The sequence below is a fragment of the Selaginella moellendorffii genome, unplaced genomic scaffold (genome assembly GCF_000143415.4).
Source record: "Selaginella moellendorffii unplaced genomic scaffold, v1.0 SELMOscaffold_103, whole genome shotgun sequence".
NCBI lineage: Eukaryota > Viridiplantae > Streptophyta > Lycopodiopsida > Selaginellales > Selaginellaceae > Selaginella > Selaginella moellendorffii.
This window is the reverse complement of record NW_003314364.1, coordinates 32,501-52,977: the sequence shown is the minus strand read 5'-3', so window position 1 is coordinate 52,977 and position 20,477 is coordinate 32,501.

Below are 20,477 nucleotides of genomic sequence, written 5' to 3'. Positions count from 1 at the left end.
CAAACGAGCGTAACACGTTTGGACCAAAAGCTCCGACTTGAAAAGTCAAGAGCGGGAGTGGAACTCCCAACGAAGTGCTCGAGGAACGAGTACGAAGCGAGCAATAGGCAAGGCTCCAAAAAGGGACCCAAAAGGACCAACACATGACACGTGGGAGTGTCCGAGATGGACTCAAGTTGGAGTCCGAAGTGGAGTCCGAGATGGACCCGAGTTGGAGTCCGAAGTGGAGTCCGAGATGGACCCGAATTGGAGTCCGAAGTGGAGTCCGAGATGGACCCGAAATGGAGTCCGAGATGGAGTCCGAAGTGGAGTCCGAGGTGGACCCGAGATGGACCCGAGTTGGAGTCCGAAGTGGAGTCCGAGATGGACCCGAGAGGGACCCGAGATGGAGTCCGAGATGGAGTCCGAGATGGACCCGAGATGGACCCGAGATGGAGTCCGAGATGGAGTCCAAGATGGAGTCCGAGATGGAGTCCAAGATGGAGTCCGAGATGGAGTCCGAAGTCGAGACCGAGACCGGGACCGAGACCGAGACCGAGACCGAGACCGAGACGAGACCGAGATCGGGACAATCGGCCGAGACCGAGACCGAGGCCGAGACCGAGCCCGAGCCCGAGTCCAAGTCCGAATCCGAGTCCGAGTCCGAGTCCGAGTCCGAGTCCGAGTCCGGAGCCTGAGAGGGTGAAAGCCCAAAGCGTTCGTCTCCCAGACCCTGGGGGGTTTGGTGAGCTCCAAAAGTATAGTAGGGGGAGGACTGTAGTGGAGCCAGTTTGGCCAGGAAAGGCCAGTTTGGCCCAGGAAGGCCGGACCCAGTGTTGGGTGATGAGCTGCCCACTGGGAAGTCCAAGACTAGAGTGAACACGGACCGACAAGTGGGGTAGCTTGGTGAAGTGTTCAAGAGCCGGCTCTAGTTCCCCCGGGAGATCGACTGGCCGATGCTCCCAGTCCAAGTGTGGGTGGCACTACCTACTTGGATACCTGGTGTGGCTCAACGGAACCCGCTCTAAGCCCATGGCTAGAGCACCCAAGGGCAGAAGGCGAGGAGAGTACCCAGGTGGCTCGCGTAAGGCCACGGTGTTCCGAAATGTTGTCCCAAAGGCCCAGACTGTGGAAAGGAAGAGGAGCAGTCCTCTGGGGTAGTGACCAAGGACACAGTCGTGTGGTGAGGAAGTCCCAGAGGACCGTGGGACTTAGTGGTCGAGCCTGTGGGTCTCGATCCAATGGCAGTGTTGGCAAACACAGCCAGGGGCAGAAAGGGACTTAGTGGGGACTGACAGAGGGATATTGGGGAAGGCTATTCCCCTTGTCGGTGGGCATCCTAAGGATGCTAAGGAGTGGATCTGAGATGACCACTCACGGATGGTTTGCCTAGTCTTGGAGAGCCAAGACGGTGATGCAAGTGGTATTGGACTACCAGTGTGGCAAAGGTGATTGGGCATGGCCTTAGCGTAACGGGCTGCTATGTCGGTGGTACCTTTGAGTGTCGGTCATGGGATCGGACACGTGGAGCACTTGGACCAAGTGCAAATGTTGAGTGGCATGGATGCCATTCTCGGGGCTAGCAAGCCCCAAGTCCTGGATTGGACTTATGGAGGTTGTGAATGAGACTCCTCCAAGTGGTCAGAGGTGTGGTTAAGTGACTAAAGTAGAATGGAAAATTTAGTCGCTTACAATTTGGTATCGGAGCTGTTCCTTAGTCCGACTTTTATTGGTGCTCAAGTATATCACCACTAGTGTTGGCATCGAAAGGTCCGAGGAGTGGGCCTATCCTTGAGGAGTAGCAAGTCGGGAAGACATGGCTCTCCATTACAGTTCATGTATGAACTTGTAGACGAGGTGGTGGATAGAAAAGGGCCAATAATGGAACGACTTTGGGATCTTGGGAACAGTATATGGTTTTCCTCAGAGAGTTGAGGATGTGATCCAGAGGAGCGTTTGACTTAGCAAACTGGCTAATGTAGTTGTGGTAAACAACTACAGTTGGGATCACGGGAAAGATAAAGACTCCAAAGCAATAAAGGAGTCACAAGATTATCCTCATATAGTTGAGGTTGGTGCTCATGAATGTGAGACCAGAAGTAATGACCGTGGGAGGTCAAATGCGGAAGAGGACTCAAGTCCTTGAAATGGTAGTCGGGGCTACCTTTAATAAATGCTAGAACAACCCAAGGAGTTGGGGGGTGTACTTAGAGATGAGTGGTATTCTCATCGCATGGACAAGTAGTCCTAAGGGGCAAAAGTTGCCCCCAGAGAACAAAATCAAGTGTCGGAGTAACACTTGTGAAAATAGTCCTTTTGAGTAGGACAGGAATGCAAGAAGTGTATTCCAGTGAGCTAGTGCCTCACAAGTAGGACCTTACGGGTCTGTGGATTAACCAAGTCCAAAACTGCTAGATGACTCAAGTACAGTCAACGGATGGTCCTAAAAGGACTGATGGAAGCATTTGGACTGTGGTGTGTTGTACCCCACAAAGGATGGGGGGGGATCATAGGATCCAAGGATGAGAACAGAGGGTATCTCATCGATGGCAAAATGTGCCATGCTAAAGTCGTGGGAAAGGTGTTCCCAAAAAGAAAACAACTTTGACGCAAAGTTGTGTGTGACCTCTATGGTGCAGTGCTAACGGATGGTTGGCATGAGAAAGAGCGGTGTTGGTCTTGGCAAAGACATAAACACGAAGGGGAAGTGTCATAGAGGTAGGCTCGTGGAGCCGATGGTGTGGAGACACCAAATGTGCCAAGGTGTGATACCTTGAGGCTATGTTGGTGGGTTCATGAGAACCCCTTGCCAAAGGAATCCCAATGGAAATGGGAATGGCATAGCCTAAGCTGCAGAGCATGCAGTTGGAGTGTGGTGACCCAGATAATGATGGAGGTGTGAAAGCACCAAACAATGAGTTGTAGGACTTGACAACTATGAGGCAACTAAGCAAGAGGTGCAAAATAACTGGTTGAACGGGTAGAAGGTAGCTACCCAAGACTTCTTAATAGCATAGGGAAGTCGGATACACCCTTACGGGGGATAAGTTGCCTGTGTTGCGATATAGTAAGTCAATGTCATAAAAGGAAATACTCATTGTCAAAAAAAAGCCATCATTGGGACACCCAAACACTCTAGAACACCAGAAGGTGGTGTTTGATGTCGCGAGGGCAATGGATAAAGCCCAAGGGACTAAGTCCCTAGCGAATGATGGATAGAAGGTGCTATCCAAATGTCCAAGGTTACGGAGACAGAAGAGGACTGTCTACCCGAGTTGGACAAAGCCAAAAATGGAATTTTGGCAAGGCTAGTGATGGGCATGCAAAGGCCCATAAGCAACAATGTAATCCCAGTGTGTGGGATTATAAGGTGAGCATACCCGGATTGAGGAACCCCTCCCTAGGCTATTGGGTAGGTTCATCCCTAAGAATACTTGCTAAAGCATGATAGAAAGTGCAAAGCTATCCTCCTAGTCTGGAGGAGAATGACCAAAGGAAAGGTGTAAAGCCAAAAAGCAAGAAGTAAGGGGATAGAACCGAACTGTAGGAATCAAAGGGGATAACCAAGGTTGGTTATGCCAGCTGGGAGTGGAGAATCAAGTGGGGGGCTCGAGGGTGTTGCCGCTAGCAATCGTGATGCCATGGAGAGTCTAAAATATGGAATTGTCCATGTTAGACTATGTGGCATTTGGAAGGCTTGCAAAAAGGGAGGCCTTAGCAAGCTGAGGGACAGAGTTCCTTCAAAGTTCCCAAAGACGATTCTAGGTAGCTTAGTACCTAGAAAGGCCAAGTGTAAATGGTTCATGGAACGCGCGAAATCAGAGTGGCGCAGCAGAAGCGTGGTCTTGAAGCTTGCCATGAGGCAAGGCTATCAAGGTTAGGGAAGTAGTTCCCGAGTGTTCAAAGAGAGGGCTTTGAACGAAAGTCGATGGTCAAGGACTTTCACGCTTATGCAGGAACCATGTTACAGTGGTCGGAGGACTTGCCAAGCGAGATTGGCACGTCGGGGGAACAAATACCCTAGTTGAAGGTGATAACTTCAAAAAGGGTGGGCCATGGGGCCGAGCATGGAGGAGTCCATGCATGATCACAGACATGTCAAGTGAGAGGACTTGGCAGTGTGGAGGAACTAGGTTCCTAAACTGTGATCTGTAGCGCGCTTTAAAAATAAGTTGGTGCACCGGCGTGGGGAGTCACGCCAGGCATCTTGTGTGATGCCGTCCGTAGATGCATATACGGAGGTTGGGTTCGAGTCCCGACCCTCTAGTGCTTGGGTTCGAGTCCCAAATCACTAGGGCGTGGTGATGGTTTGGAATATGAGGACACTCATATTTCGGTGGTCATGGACTCTCAGTGGGGAGACTGGTTTGGGCACACCGCCAAGCGAGGGATGCCTCGGAGTCGTGATGCACGGTTAGATTGCTTAGTGTGAAAGCTCAGCATATCTAACTTGAACGCTTTGGTGCAAGTGGCACCAAGGTCGTGGTGAGTGAGATGGGGACACCTAATCTCAGTTGCTATGAACCCTTGGCCGTAAGGGCTGGCTTGGGTGCACCGCCAAGTGTGGGGGATGCCCCTGGGGTTATAGTCAACAACTTGGAGGTCTAGAAGACCAAGTACCTCTTGGCAGCTCTGTTAAGGTGCCAAGGTGAGATCACTAGGTGATCTTATGGCCAGATAAGGACAAGGTCCTTGGTTGGCTAAGGAATGAAGTTCCTAGTTCAAAATGTTGAAATTGAACTATTTAAGGTGGTGTGACTTGGTCGTGATGACCAAGTGGGAAGAGCACCTAAGGGAAATAAACTATGTCCGTGCGATGGCATAGTGAGTCCGAGGAAAGTAGTCTCTATAAAAGACCCATGGGAGGGTCACGAAGTTGGGCCGTGGATAGAGCCCATAGCAGAAGATGCTAAAGAGACGTACTAGGGGTGAACATCCTCCGGACTTGGCAAAGAAGAGTCTTTGCTATGGAACCGAAACAATACCTCAAGGAGGGAGGTAGAGATTCGATGTTGCTTGGTGCAACAATCAACGGATAGGAGCAAAAGATGAGTGGCCAAGATAGGGCCATGGAATCCCTTGGAAGGAATCCAAGTGACAAAGTTAGGCGAGGAACACTAATGTGTTGGACGCTAACAAGTTGCGGGAAAGGAAGTGTGTTTCCAAGGAGGGATTCCGAAATGCTCCAATTTGGCGAAAGTGGAAGCTCCAAAGAAGGGAGCGGTAAGGTAGCCAAATGATAGGGCCATGAACAGCCCTAGCACAAAGTATGATAACTGGAACTTTGGCACAAAATAGAAGAGAGGATGATGGTGCCCTCGAGTAGAGAACTTCCTAGGATGGGAAGTGGAGTTGCACAAAAAGGTGCAAGGCAAGGTGTCGGAGACACCTAGGAAATTGACTCCAAGAAATCAAAATTCAAAGTTCCAAAGTGCAAAGGTTATATCGATGGAAATCGAGACTACTCAAGAAGGAGTAGTGGGATTGACTTAGAGAAGGGTCTCTAAGAGGTTTAGCGGGAACTAAACCACTAAAAGGAGAGAACCACTACATGTGGTCCAATCAGTCTCTAAGTTGGAGAGACTACCCTCCTTAGAGGATAGGCAAGGCATGGTGAGCCTTTGGTGTCAAACCATTAAAGAATATGCAAAAGGCATGGTGAGCCTTCAATGTCAAACCCTTGACAAATATTGGCTAGGTGCCAAGGATGTAAATGGTAACACGTGCGGGTGTTACTTTATAAAATGGTTTACCGTTTGATGAGGACATCGAACTTCGTCTATGGGTGGTGGAGTTGTGAGACACAAAATCCCTAGGCCCCAAAGTGGAGCCGGAAGGGCGCCACATGGTAGTGGCCGAAGCGAGAGCCAAACGAGCGTAACACGTTTGGACCAAAAGCTCCGACTTGAAAAGTCAAGAGCGGGAGTGGAACTCCCAACGAAGTGCTCGAGGAACGAGTACGAAGCGAGCAATAGGCAAGGCTCCAAAAAGGGACCCAAAAGGACCAACACATGACACGTGGGAGTGTCCGAGATGGACTCAAGTTGGAGTCCGAAGTGGAGTCCGAGATGGACCCGAGTTGGAGTCCGAAGTGGAGTCCGAGATGGACCCGAATTGGAGTCCGAGATGGAGTCCGAGATGGACCCGAGATGGAGTCCGAGATGGAGTCCGAAGTGGAGTCCGAGGTGGACCCGAGATGGACCCGAGTTGGAGTCCGAAGTGGAGTCCGAGATGGACCCGAGAGGGACCCGAGATGGAGTCCGAGATGGAGTCCGAGATGGACCCGAGATGGACCCGAGATGGAGTCCGAGATGGAGTCCGAAGTCGAGACCGAGACCGGGACCGAGACCGAGACCGAGACCGAGATCGGGACCGAGACCGAGACCGAGACCGAGGCCGAGGCTGAGACCGAGCCCGAGCCCGAGTCCGAGTCCGAGTCCGAGTCCGAGTCCGAGTCCGAGTCCGGAGCCTGAGAGGGTGAAAGCCCAAAGCGTTCGTCTCCCAGACCCTGGGGGGTTTGGTGAGCTCCAAAAGTATAGTAGGGGGAGGACTGCAGTGGAGCCAGTTTGGCCAGGAAAGGCCAGTTTGGCCCAGGAAGGCCGGACCCAGTGTTGGGTGATGAGCTGCCCACTGGGAAGTCCAAGACTAGAGTGAACACGGACCGACAAGCGGGGTAGCTTGGTGAAGTGTTCAAGAGCCGGCTCTAGTTCCCCCGGGAGATCGACTGGCCGATGCTCCCAGTCCAAGTGTGGGTGGCACTACCTACTTGGATACCTGTCGTGGCTCAACGGAACCTCGCTCTAAGCCCATGGCTAGAGCACCTAAAGGCGAAAGGCGAGGAGAGTACCCAGGTGGCTTGCGTAAGGCCACGGTGTTCCGAAATGTTGTCCCAAAGGCCCAGACTGTGGAAAGGAAGAGGAGCAGTCCTCTGGGGTAGTGACCAAGGACACAGTCGTGTGGTGAGAAAGTCCCAGAGGACCGTGGGACTTAGTGGTCGAGCCTGTGGGTCTCGATCCAATGGCAGTGTTGGCAAACACAGCCAGGGGCAGAAAGGGACTTAGTGGGGACTGACAGAGGGATATTGGGGAAGGCTATTCCCCTTGTCGGTGGGCATCCTAAGGATGCTAAGGAGTGGATCTGAGATGACCACTCACGGATGGTTTGCCTAGTCTTGGAGAGCCAAGACGGTGATGCAAGTGGTATTGGACTACCAGTGTGGCAAAGGTGATTGGGCATGGCCTTAGCGTAACGGGCTGCTATGTCGGTGGTACCTTTGAGTGTCGGTCATGGGATCGGACACGTGGAGCACTTGGACCAAGTGCAAATGTTGAGTGGCATGGATGCCATTCTCGGGGCTAGCAAGCCCCAAGTCCTGGATTGGACTTATGGAGGTTGTGAATGAGACTCCTCCAAGTGGTCAGAGGTGTGGTTAAGTGACTAAAGTAGAATGGAAAATTTAGTCGCTTACACAAACGTGTTACGCTCGTTTGGCTCTCGCTTCGGCCACTACCATGTGGCGCCCTTCTGGCTCCACTTTGGGGCCTAGGGATTTTGTGTCTCACAACTCCACCACCCATAGACGAAGTTCGATGTCCTCATCGAACGGTGAACCATTTTATAAAATAACACCCGCATGTGTTACCATTTCCATCCTTGGCGCGTAGCCAATATTTGTCAATGGTGTGACATTGAAGGCTCACCATGCCTTCTCCATATTCGTCAATGGTTGGACATTGAAGGCTCACCATGCCTTTTGCATATCCTCTAAGGAGGGTAGTCTCTCCAACTTAGAGACCGATTGGACCACATATAGTGGTTCTCTCCTTTTATTGGTTTAGTTCTCGCTAAACCTCTTAGAGACCCTTCTCTAAGTCAATCCCACTAGTCCTTCTCGAGTAGTCTCAATTTCCATCGATATAACCTTTGCACCTTGGAACTTTGAATTTTGACTTCTTGGAGTCAGTTTCCTAGGTGTCTCCGACACCTTGCCTTGCACCTTTTGTGCAACTCCACTTCCCATCCTAGGAAGTTCTCTACTCGAGGGCACCATCATCCTCTCTTCTATTTCGTGCCACCTTGGGCACTAAGTTCCATTTATCATACTTTGTGCTAGGGCTGTTCATGGCCCTATCATTTGGCTACCTTACCGCTCCCTTCTTTGGAGCTTCCACTTTCGCCAAATTAGAGCATTTCGGAATCCCTCCTTGGAAACACACTTCCTTTCCCGCAACTTGTTAGCGTCCAACACATTAGTGTTCCTCGCCTAACTTTGTCACTTGGATTCCTTCCAAGGGATTCCACGGCCCTATCTTGGCCACTCATCTTTTGCTCCTATCCGTTGATTGTTGCACCAAGCAACATCGAATCTCTACCTCCCTTCTTGAGGTATTGTTTCGGTTCCATAGCAAAGACTCTTCTTTGCCAAGTCCGGAGGATGTTCACCCCTAGTACGTCTCTTTAGCATCTTCTGCTATGGGCTCTATCCACGGCCCAACTTCGTGACCCTCCCATGGGTCTTTTATAGAGACTACTTTCCTCGGACTCGCTATGCCATCGCACGGACATAGTTTATTTCCCTTAGGTGCTCTTCCCACTTGGTCATCACGACCAAGCCACACCATCTTAAACAGTTCAATTTCAACATTTTGAACCAGGAACTTCATTCCTTAGCCAACCAAGGACCTTGTCCTTATCTGGCCATAAGATCATCTAGTGATCTCACTTTGGCACCTTAACAAAGTTGCCAAGAGGTACTTGGTCTTCTAGACCTCCAAGTTGTTGACTATAACCCCGGGGGCATCCCCCACACTTGGCGGTGCACCCAAGCCAGCCCTTACGGCCAAGGGTTCATAGCAACTGAGATTAGGTGTCCCCATCTCACTCACCACGACCTTGGTGCCACTTGCACCAAAGCGTTCAAGTTAGATATGCCGAGCTTTCACTCTAAGCAATCTAACCGTGCATCACGACTCCGAGGCATCCCTCGCTTGGCGGTGTGCCCAAACCAGTCTCCCCACTGAGAGTCCATGACCACCGAAATATGAGTGTCCTCATATTCCAAACCATCACCACGCCCTAGTGATTTGGGACTCGAACCCAAGCACTAGAGGGTCGGGACTCGAACCCAACCTCCGTATATGCATCTACGGACGGCATCACACAAGATGCCTGGCGTGACTCCCCACGCCGGTGCACCAACCTATTTTTAAAGCGCGCTACAGATCACAGCTTAGGAACCTAGTTCCTCCACACTGCCAAGTCCTCTCACTTGACATGTCTGTGATCATGCATGGACTCCTCCATGCTCGGCCCCATGGCCCACCCTTTTTGAAGTTATCACCTTCAACTAGGGTATTTGTTCCCCCGACGTGCCAATCTCGCTTGGCAAGTTCTCCGACCACTGTAACATGGTTCCTGCATAAGCGTGAAAGTCCTTGACCATCGACTTTCGTTCAAAGCCCTCTCTTTGAACACTCGGGAACTACTTCCCTAACCTTGATAGCCTTGCCTCATGGCAAGCTTCAAGACCACGCTTTTGCTGCGCCACTCTAATTTCGCGCGTTCCATGAACCATTTACACTTGGCCTTTCTAGGTACTAAGCTACCTAGAATCGTCTTTGGGAACCTTGAAGGAACTCTGTCCCTCAGCTTGCTAAGGCCTCCCTTTTGCAAGCCTTCCAAATGCCACATAGTCTAACATGGACAATTCCATAACTTAGACTCTCCATGGCATCACGGTTGCTAGTGGCAACACCCTCGAGCCCCCACTTGATTCTCCACTCCCAGCTGGCATAACCAACCTTGGTTATGCCCTTTGATTCCTACGGTTCGCTTCTATCCCCTTACTTCTTGCTTTTGGGCTTCACACCTTTCCTTTAGTCATTCTCCTCCAGACCAGGAGGATAGCTTTGCACTTTCTATCATGCTTTAGCAAGTATTCTTAGGGATGAACCTACCCAATAGCCTAGGGAGTGGTTCCTCAATCCGGGTATGCTCACCTTATAATCCCACACACTGGGATTACATTGTTGCTTATGGGCCTTTACATGCCCATCACTAGCCTTGCCAAAATTCCATTTTTGGCTTTGTCCAATTCGGGTAGACAGTCCTCTCCTGTCTCCGCAACCTTGGACATTTGGACAGCACCTTCTATCCATCATTCGCTAGGGACTTAGTCCCTTGGGCTTTATCCATTGCCCTCGCGACATCAAACACCACCTTATGGTGTTCTAGAGTGTTCAGGTGTCCCAATGATGGCTTTCTTGACAATGAGTATTTCCTTTTATGACATTGACTTACTATATCGCAACATAAGCAACTTATCCCCCGCAAGGGTATATCCGACTTCCCTATGCTAGAAGTCTTGGGTAGCTACCTTCTACCCGTTTAACCAGTTATTTTGCACCTCTTGCTTAGTTGCCTCATAGTTGTCAAGTCCTACAACTCATTGCTTGGTGCTTTCACACCTCCATCATTATCTGGGTCACCGCACTCCAACTGCATGCTCTGCAGCTTAGGCTATGCCATTCCCATTTCCATTAGGATTCCTTTGGCAAGGGGTTCTCATGAACCCACAAACATAGCCTCAAGGTATCACACCTTGGCACATTTGGTGTCTCCACACCATCGGCTCCACGAGCCTACCTCTATGACACTTCTTCTTTGTGTCTAAGTCTTTGCCAAGACCAATGCCACTCTTTCTCATGCCAACCATCCGTTAGCACTACACCATAGAGGTCACACATAACTTTGTGTCAAAGTTGTTTTCTTTTTGGGAACACCTTTCCCACGACTTTAACATGGCACATTTTGCCATCGATGAGATACCCTCTGTTCTCATCCTTGGATCCTATGATCCCCCCCCCATCCTTTGTGGGGTACAACACACCTCAGTCCAAATGCTTCCATCAGTCCTTTTAGGACCATCCCTTGACTCTACTTGAGTCATCCAGCAGTTTTGGACTTGGTTAATCCACAGACTCATAGGGTCCTACTTGTGAGGCACTAGCTCACTGGAATACACTTCTTGCATTCCTGTCCTACTCAAAAGGATTATTTTCACAAGTGTTACTCCGACACTTGATTTTGTTCTCTGGGGGCAACCTTTGCCCCTTAGGACTACTTGTCCATGTGATGAGAATACCAACTCATCCACTACGTACACCCCCGAACTCCTTGGGTTGTTCCAGCATTTATTAAAGGTAGCCCTGGCTACCATTTCAAGGACTTGAGTCCTCTTCCGTATTTGACCTCCCACGGTCATTACCTCTGGTCTCACATTCATGAGCACCAACCTCAACTATATGAGGATAATTTTGTGACTCCTTTATTGTTTTGGAGTCTCTATCTTTCCCGTGATCCCAACTTTAGTTGTTTACCACAACAACCTTAGCCAATTTGCTGAGACAAATGCTCATCCGGATCACATCCTCAACTCAATGAGGAAAACCTTGCACTGTTCCCAAGATCCCAAAGTCGTTCCATTATTGGCCCTTTTCTATCCACCACCTCGTCTACAAGTTCATACATGAACTGTAATGGAGAGCCATGTCTTCCCGACTTGCTACTCCTCTGTGAGACACAAAATCCCTAGGCCCCAAAGTGGAGCCGGAAGGGCGCCACATGGTAGGGGCCGAAGCGAGAGCCAAACGAGCGTAACACGTTTGGACCAAAAGCTCCGACTTGAAAAGTCAAGAGCGGGAGTGGAACTCCCAACGAAGTGCTCGAGGAACGAGCACGAAGCGAGAAAAAGGCGAGGCTCCAAAAAGGGACCCAAAAGGACCAACACATGACACGTGGGAGTGTCCGAGATGGAGTCCGAGATGGAGTCCGAGATGGAGTCCGAGGTGGACCCGAGATGGACCCGAAATGGAGTCCGAGATGGAGTCCGAGATGGACCCGAGTTGGAGTCCGAAGTGGAGTCCGAGATGGACCCGAGGTGGAGTCCGAAGTGGAGTCCGAGATGGACCCGAGATGGACCCGAGTTGGAGTCCGAAGTGGAGTCCGAGATGGACCCGAGATGGAGTCCGAGATGGAGTCCGAGATGGAGTCCGAGGTGGACTCGAGATGGACCCGAAATGGAGTCCGAGATGGAGTCCGAGATGGACCCGAGATGGAGTCCGAGATGGAGTCCGAGATGGACCTGAGATGGACCCGAGATGGAGTCCGAGATGGAGTCCGAGATGGAGTCCGAGATGGACCTGAGATGGACCCGAGATGGAGTCCGAGATGGAGTCCGAGATGGAGTTTGAGATGGAGTCCGAAGTCGAGACCGAGACCGGGACCGAGACCGAGATCGAGACCGAGACTGAGATCGGGACCGAGACCGAGACCGAGGCCGAGGCTGAGACCGAGCCCGAGCCCAAGTCCGAGTCCGAGTCCGAGTCCGAGTCCGAGTCCGAGTCCGAGTCCGAGTCCGAGTCCGAGTCCGGAGCCTGAGAGGGTGAAAGCCCAAAGCGTTCGTCTCCCAGACCCTGGGGGGTTTGGTGAGCTCCAAAAGTATAGTAGGGGGAGGACTGCAGTGGAGCCAGTTTGGCCAGGAAAGGCCAGTTTGGCCCAGGAAGGCCGGACCCAGTGTTGGGTGATGAGCTGCCCACTGGGAAGTCCAAGACTAGAGTGAACACAGACCGACAAGCGGGGTAGCTTGGTGAAGTGTTCAAGAGCCGGCTCTAGTTCCCCCGGGAGATCGACTGGCCGATGCTCCCAGTCCAAGTGTGGGTGGCACTACCTACTTGGATACCTGGTGTGGCTCAACGGAACCTCGCTCTAAGCCCATGGCTAGAGCACCTAAAGGCGAAAGGCGAGGAGAGTACCCAGGTGGCTCGCGTAAGGCCACGGTGTTCTGAAATGTTGTCCCGAAGGCCCAGCCTGTGGAAAGGAAGAGGAACAGTCCTCTGGGGTAGTGACCAAGGACACAGTCGTGTGGTGAGGAAGTCCCAGAGGACCGTGGGACTTAGTGGTCGGGCCTGTGGGTCTCGATCCAGTGGCAGTGTTGGCAAACACGACCAGGGGCAGAAAGGGACATAGTGGGAACTGACAGAGGGATATTGAGGAAGGCTATTCCCCTTGTCGGTGGGCATCCTAAGGATGCTAAGGAGTGGATCTGAGATGACCACTCACGGATGGTTTGCCTAGTCTTGGAGAGCCAAGACGGTGATGCGAGTGGTATTGGACTACCAGTGTGGCAAAGGTGATTGGGCATGGCCTTAGTGTAACGGGCTGCTATGTCGGTGGTACCTCTGAGTGTCGGTCATGGGATCGGACACGTGGAGCACTTGGACCAAGTGCAAATGTTAAGTGGCATGGATGCCATTCTCGGGGCTAGCAAGTCCCAAGTCCTGGATTGGACTTATGGAGGTTGTGAATGAGACTCCTCCAAGTGGTCAGAGGTGTGGTTAAGTGACTAAAGTAGAATGGAAAATTTAGTCGCTTACAATTTGGTATCGGAGCTGTTCCTTAGTCCGACTTTTATTGGTGCTCAAGTATATCACCACTAGTGTTGGCATCGGAAGGTCCGAGGAGTGGGCCTATCCTTGAGGAGTAGCAAGTCGGGAAGACATGGCTCTCCATTACAGTTCATGTGTCAATGGGGGCTTTTCATATTTATCCTCTTGAAAAACCATAGAGGTCCAGTTTCGACATGCTCGAAACTGGCAAAGAGCATATGGGGGGGTTGAGAAGAGGGGAGGATCCCTAGAACTAGAGTGCGGTTCGGTTCTGTGCAGATCAGATCAAGGAACTAGTGTCCGGTTCTGTGCTGCCCAAAGCCATGCCACTCACTCCGCAAACGCGTGCTCCCTATCCGTACTGGTGGTGAACTTCGCGCCTTATCCATGGTCCCCAACCTCATCTCTCCCATGTGGTTGCATCTACAGATGTGAAGGACTTGAGTCGATCGTGAGATCAGTGAAGGTACACCGCCCTTGCTTGATCTCCATCTGTATGACGCCTACAGTTTTCCAGAGATATAAGAAGCCCCTGGAGATGTACTGTCCTGGATCCCACAGTGCGGTGAACTGAGGAGGAGTGTGCCGTCTCCGGTAATGGTGATGCTGCTGCTGCCTGGGAGTCCTCTCCTCGCTGCTGTGTGACTGATATTACAGTTCATGTGTGAACTTGTAGACGAGGTGGTGGATAGAAAAGGGCCAATAATGGAACGACTTTGGGATCTTGGGAACAGTATATGGTTTTCCTCAAAGAGTTGAGGATGTGATCCAGATGAGCGTTTGACTTAGCAAACTGGCTAATGTAGTTGTGGTAAACAACTACAGTTGGGATCACGGGAAAGATAAAGACTCCAAAGCAATAAAGGAGTCACAAGATTTTCCTCATATAGTTGAGGTTGGTGCTCATGAATGTGAGACCAGAAGTAATGACCGTGGGAGGTCAAATACGGAAGAGGACTCAAGTCCTTGAAAAGGTAGCCGGGGCTACCTCTAATAAATGCTGGAACAACCCAAGGAGTTGGGGGTGTATTAAGTGGATGAGTTGGTGTTCTCATCACATGGACAAGTAGTCCTAAGGGGCAAAGGTTGCCCCCAGAGAACAAAATCAAGTGTCGGAGTAACACTTGTGAAAATAGTCCTTTTGAGTAGGACAGGAATGCCAGAAGTGTATTCCAGTGAGCTAGTGCCTCACAAGTAGGACCTTACGGGTCTGTGGATTAACCAAGTCCAAAATTGCTGGATGACTCAAGTAGAGTCAACGGATGGTCCTAAAAGGACTGATGGAAGCATTTGGACTGAGGTGTGTTATACCCCACAAAGGATGGGGGGGGATCATAGGATCCAAGGATGAGAACAGAGGGTATCTCATCGATGGCAAAATGTGCCATGCTAAAGTTATGGGAAAGGTGTTCCCAGAAGAAAACAACTTTGACATAAAGTTGTGTGTGACCTCTATGGTGCAGTGCTAACGGATGGTTGGCATGAGAAAGAGCGGTGTTGGTCTTGGCAAAGACTTAAACACGAAGGGGAAATGTCATAGAGGTAGGCTCGTGGAGCCGATGGTGTGGAGACACCAAATGTGCCAAGGTGTGATACCTTGAGGCTATGTTGGTGGGTTCATGAGAACCCCTTGCCAAAGGAATCCTAATGGAAATGGGAATAGCATAGCCTAAGCTGCAGAGCATGCAGTTGGAGTGTGGTGACCCAGATAATGATGGAGGTGCGAAAACACCAAGCAATGAGTTGTAGGACTTGACAACTATGAGGCAACTAAGCAAGAGGTGCAAAATAACTGGTTAAACGGGTAGAAGGTAGCTACCCAAGACTTCTTAATAGCATAGGGAAGTTGGATATACCCTTACGGGGGATAAGTTGCTTGTGTTGTGATATAGTAAGTCAATGTCATAAAAGGAAATACTCATTGTCAAGAAAGCCATCATTGGGACACCCGAACACTCTGGAACACCAAAGGGTGGTGTTTGATGTCGCGAGGGCAATGGATAAAGCCCAAGGGACTAAGTCCCTAGCGAATGATGGATAGAAGGTGCTATCCAAATGTCCAAGGTTGCGGAGACAGGAGAGGACTGTCTACCCGAGTTGGACAAAGCCAAAAATGGAATTTTGGCAAGGCTAGTGATGGGCATGTAAAGGCCCATAAGCAACAATGTAATCCCAGTGTGTGGGATTATAAGGTGAGCATACCCGGATTGAGGAACCACTCCCTAGGCTATTGGGTAGGTTCATCCCTAAGAATACTTGCTAAAGCATGATAGAAAGTGCAAAGCTATCCTCCTGGTCTAGAGGAGAATGACCAAAGGAAAGGTGTGAAGCCAAAAAGCAAGAAGTAAGGGGATAGAACCGAACCGTAGGAATCAAAGGGCATAACCAAGGTTGGTTATGCCAGCTGGGAGTGGAGAATCAAGTGGGGGCTCGAGGGTGTTGCCGCTAGCAACCGTGATGCCATGGAGAGTCTAAAATATGGAATTGTCCATGTTAGACTATGTGGCATTTGGAAGGCTTGCAAAAAGGGAGGCCTTAGCAAGCTGAGGGACAGAGTTCCTTCAAGGTTCCCAAAGACGATTCTAGGTAGCTTAGTACCTAGAAAGGCCAAGTGTAAATGGTTCATGGAACGCGTGAAATCAGAGTGGCGCAGCAGAAGCGTGGTCTTGAAGCTTGCCATGAGGCAAGGCTATCAAGGTTAGGGAAGTAGTTCCCGAGTGTTCAAAGAGAGGGCTTTGAACGAAAGTCGATGGTCAAGGACTTTCACGCTTATGCAGGAACCATGTTACAGTGGTCGGAGGACTTGCCAAGCGAGATTGGCACGTCGGGGGAACAAATACCCTAGTTGAAGGTGATAACTTCAAAAAGGGTGGGCCATGGGGCCGAGCATGGAGGAGTCCATGCATGATCACGGACATGCCAAGTGAGAGGACTTGGCAGTGTGGAGGAACTAGGTTCCTAAGTTGTGATCTGTAGCGCGCTTTAAAAATGAGTTGGTGCACCGGCGTGGGGAGTCACGCCAGGCATCTTGTGTGATGCCGTCCGTAGATGCATATACGGAGGTTGGGTTCGAGTCCCAGCCCTCTAGTGCTTGGGTTCGAGTCCCAAATCACTAGGGCGTGGTGATGGTTTGGAATATGAGGACACTCATATTTCGGTGGTCATGGACTCTCAGTGGGGAGACTGGTTTGGGCACACCGCCAAGCGAGGGATGCCTCGGAGTCGTGATGCACGGTTAGATTGCTTAGTGTGAAAGCTCAGCATATCTAACTTGAACGCTTTGTTGCAAGTGGCACCAAGGTCGTGGTGAGTGAGATGGGGACACCTAATCTCAGTTGCTATGAACCCTTGGCCATAAGGGCTGGCTTGGGTGCACCGCCAAGTGTGGGGGATGCCCCCAGGGTGATAGTCAACAACTTGGAGGTCTAGAAGACCAAGTACCTCTTGGCAACTCTGTTAAGGTGCCAAGGTGAGATCACTAGGTGATCTTATGGCCAGATAAGGACAAGGTCCTTGGTTGGCTAAGGAATGAAGTTCCTAGTTCAAAATGTTGAAATTGAACTGTTTAAGGTGGTGTGGCTTGGTCGTGATGACCAAGTGGGAAGAGCACCTAAGGGAAATAAACTATGTCCGTGCGATGGCATAGTGAGTCCGAGGAAAGTAGTCTCTATAAAAGACCCATGGGAGGGTCACGAAGTTGGGCCGTGGATAGAGCCCATAGCAGAAGATGCTAAAGAGACGTACTAGGAGTGAACATCCTCCGGACTTGGCAAAGAAGAGTCTTTGCTATGGAACCGAAACAATACCTCAAGAAGGGAGGTAGAGATTCGATGTTGCTTGGTGCAACAATCAACGGATAGGAGCAAAAGATGAGTGGCCAAGATAGGGCCATGGAATCCATAACTCCATAAGTCCAATCCAGGACTTGGGACTTGCTAGCCCCGAGAATGGCATCCATGCCACTCAACATTTGCACTTGGTCCAAGTGCTCCACGTGTCCGATCCCATGACCGACACTCAAAGGTACCACCGACATAGCAGCCCGTTACGCTAAGGCCATGCCCAATCACCTTTGCCACACTGGTAGTCCAATACCACTTGCATCACCGTCTTGGCTCTCCAAGACTAGGCAAACCATCCGTGAGTGGTCATCTCAGATCCACTCCTTAGCATCCTTAGGATGCCCACCGACAAGGGGAATAGCCTTCCCCAATATCCCTCTGTCAGTCCCCACTAAGTCCCTTTCTGCCCCTGGCCGTGTTCGCCAACACTGCCACTGGATCGAGACCCACAGGCCCGACCACTAAGTCCCACGGTCCTCTGGGACTTCCTCACCACACGACTGTGTCCTTGGTCACTACCCCAGAGGACTGCTCCTCTTCCTTTCCACAGTCTGGGCCTTTGGGACAACATTTCGGAACACCGTGGCCTTACGCGAGCCACTTGGGTACTCTCCTCGCCTTCTGCCCTTGGGTGCTCTAGCCATGGGCTTAGAGCGAGGTTCTGTTGAGCCACACCTGGTATCCAAGTAGGTAGTGCCACCCACACTTGGACTGGGAGCATCGGCCAGTCGATCTCCCGGGGGAACTAGAGCCGGCTCTTGAACACTTCACCAAGCTACCCCGCTTGTCGGTCTGTGTTCACTCTAGTCTTGGACTTCCCAGTGGGCAGCTCATCACCCAACACTGGGTCCGGCCTTCCTGGGCCAAACTGGCCTTTCCTGGCCAAACTGGCTCCACTGCAGTCCTCCCCCTACTATACTTTTGGAGCTCACCAAACCCCCCAGGGTCTGGGAGACGAACGCTTTGGGCTTTCACCCTCTCAGGCTCCGGACTCGGACTCGGACTCGGACTCGGACTCGGACTCGGACTCGGACTCGGATTCGGACTCGGACTCGGGCTCGGGCTCGGTCTCAGCCTCGGCCTCGGTCTCGGTCTCGGTCCCGATCTCGGTCTCGGTCTCGGTCTTGGTCTCGGTCCCGGTCTCGGTCTCGGTCTCGACTGCGGACTCCATCTCGGACTCCATCTCGGACTCCATCTCGGACTCCATCTCGGGTTCATCTCGGGTCCATCTCGGACTCCATCTCGGACTCCATCTCGGGTCCATCTCGGACTCCATCTCGGACTCCATTTCAGGTCCATCTCGGGTCCACCTCGGACTCCATCTCAGACTCCATCTCGGGTCCATCTCGGGTCCATCTCGGACTCCACTTCGGACTCCAACTCGGGTCCATCTCAGGTCCACCTCGGACTCCACTTCGGACTCCTTCTCGGACTCCATCTCGGGTCTATCTCGGACTCCACTTCGGACTCCAACTCGGGTCCATCTCGGACTCCACTTCGGACTCCAACTCGGGTCCATCTCGGACTCCACTTCGGACTCCAACTCGGGTCCATCTCGGACTCCACTTCGGACTCCAACTCGAGTCCATCTCGGACACTCCCACGTGTCATGTGTTGGTCCTTTTGGGTCCCTTTTTGGAGCCTTGCCTTTTGCTCGCTTCGTGCTCGTTCCTCGAGCACTTCGTTGGGAGTTCCACTCCCGCTCTTGACTTTTCAAGTCGGAGCTTTTGGTCCAAACGTGTTACGCTCGTTTGGCTCTCGCTTCGGCCACTACCATGTGGCGCCCTTCTGGCTCCACTTTGGGGCCTAGGGATTTTGTGTCTCACACCTCCAAGATGCACCTTTCCAAGGGTTTGCCACGTGGCATCCATAGGTACCACCTCTCCAAGGGTTTGTCACGTGGCATGCAACCTCGAAGATGCCATCTTTCCAAGGGTTTGCCATGTGGCATCCATAGGTACCACCTCTCCAAGGGTTTACCACGTGGCATGCAACCTCCAAGATGCCACTTCTCCAAGGGTTTGGCACGTGGCATGCTATAAGTACATAAAAGTATGCCACGTGGCATGCCACCTCATCCAAACCATCCGTCTGAATGCCACCTTCTAAAAGGTATAGCTCATGGCATATAAATTGCTCAAAATGTATGCCACGTGGCAAACCCTACCCTACCCTAAACCCTAAACCCTACGCTTGCACATGGCATAGTGTTGCGTTCCATACATTGAGCCAGTGTGCCATCTTTAGAGCACGTGGAATAACACGTGGCGATATAAGTTACTACGAAAAAAAACAACTCAAAAACATCCAACTTTAGCCGAAATATGAGTTGGCAACACTACATTTACTACCATGACACCAAGCTCGAAATATGTCACGTGACTCTTACGTTGAAAAACCACTAAAAACGGCACATGTTACATGGCATGAACAGTGTGCCACGTGTCATCCGCTCCTAGGAGTCGTCTCGTGACACTCGGAAAAAAAAAGTAAGAAAAAATGACCACTTTTTCATTGTTGATGTTGCAGAAGTCGCAGCACTTCCAGATTCTAAGCCCGAACACTAATACATGCTGTGGGGTGAAAGCCCAAAGCGTGTGTCTCCCAGGGGGGGGGGGCTGTGGGGGGTTCCAAAAGTATAGTAGGGATAGTGTGGGTGTTGGAGGTCGGGTAGCCGAGGTGGACTCCGAGTTGAACTCGGAGTCCGAGTCCGGGTCCGAATCCGGGCGAGCGAGTGCTCTTCACGTGGTATACTGCGTGCGGGGCGAGCTCAAAGTGGGCTTTGGCTTCTGGCTTTGGCTCGTGGCTCTGCTTTTGCTACCTGCAACATCACACTCCCTGCTCGCCACCACAATGCGCATTGGGACGGGTCCTGGTGAAAGCCGGGAGACTCGGATCTTTGCGTGCGGTGGTGGTGGGCTGGCTGGCAGTTAATCCTCCTGATGTGGGGTGGTGTGTGCCTTTGGTAGAGGGCTGCACACCTATTGCTGTGGTGCAACACATGTGCTTGTGACGGGTCCTGGCCAATGCTCCGGCAGAACCGGGAGACTCGGACGACCAACATGTGTGGTACGCCACAGCTCGGGCTAGCCTCTCGCTTTTGTGTGTGTTTTGGGGCAGTGGGGTGTTCGCACCCCCTCCCAAGCACACACCCCTTGCTGTGCTGTAACCGTTGAGTCCGGATCCGGGCGGGCAAAATTCCCTCGTGTTT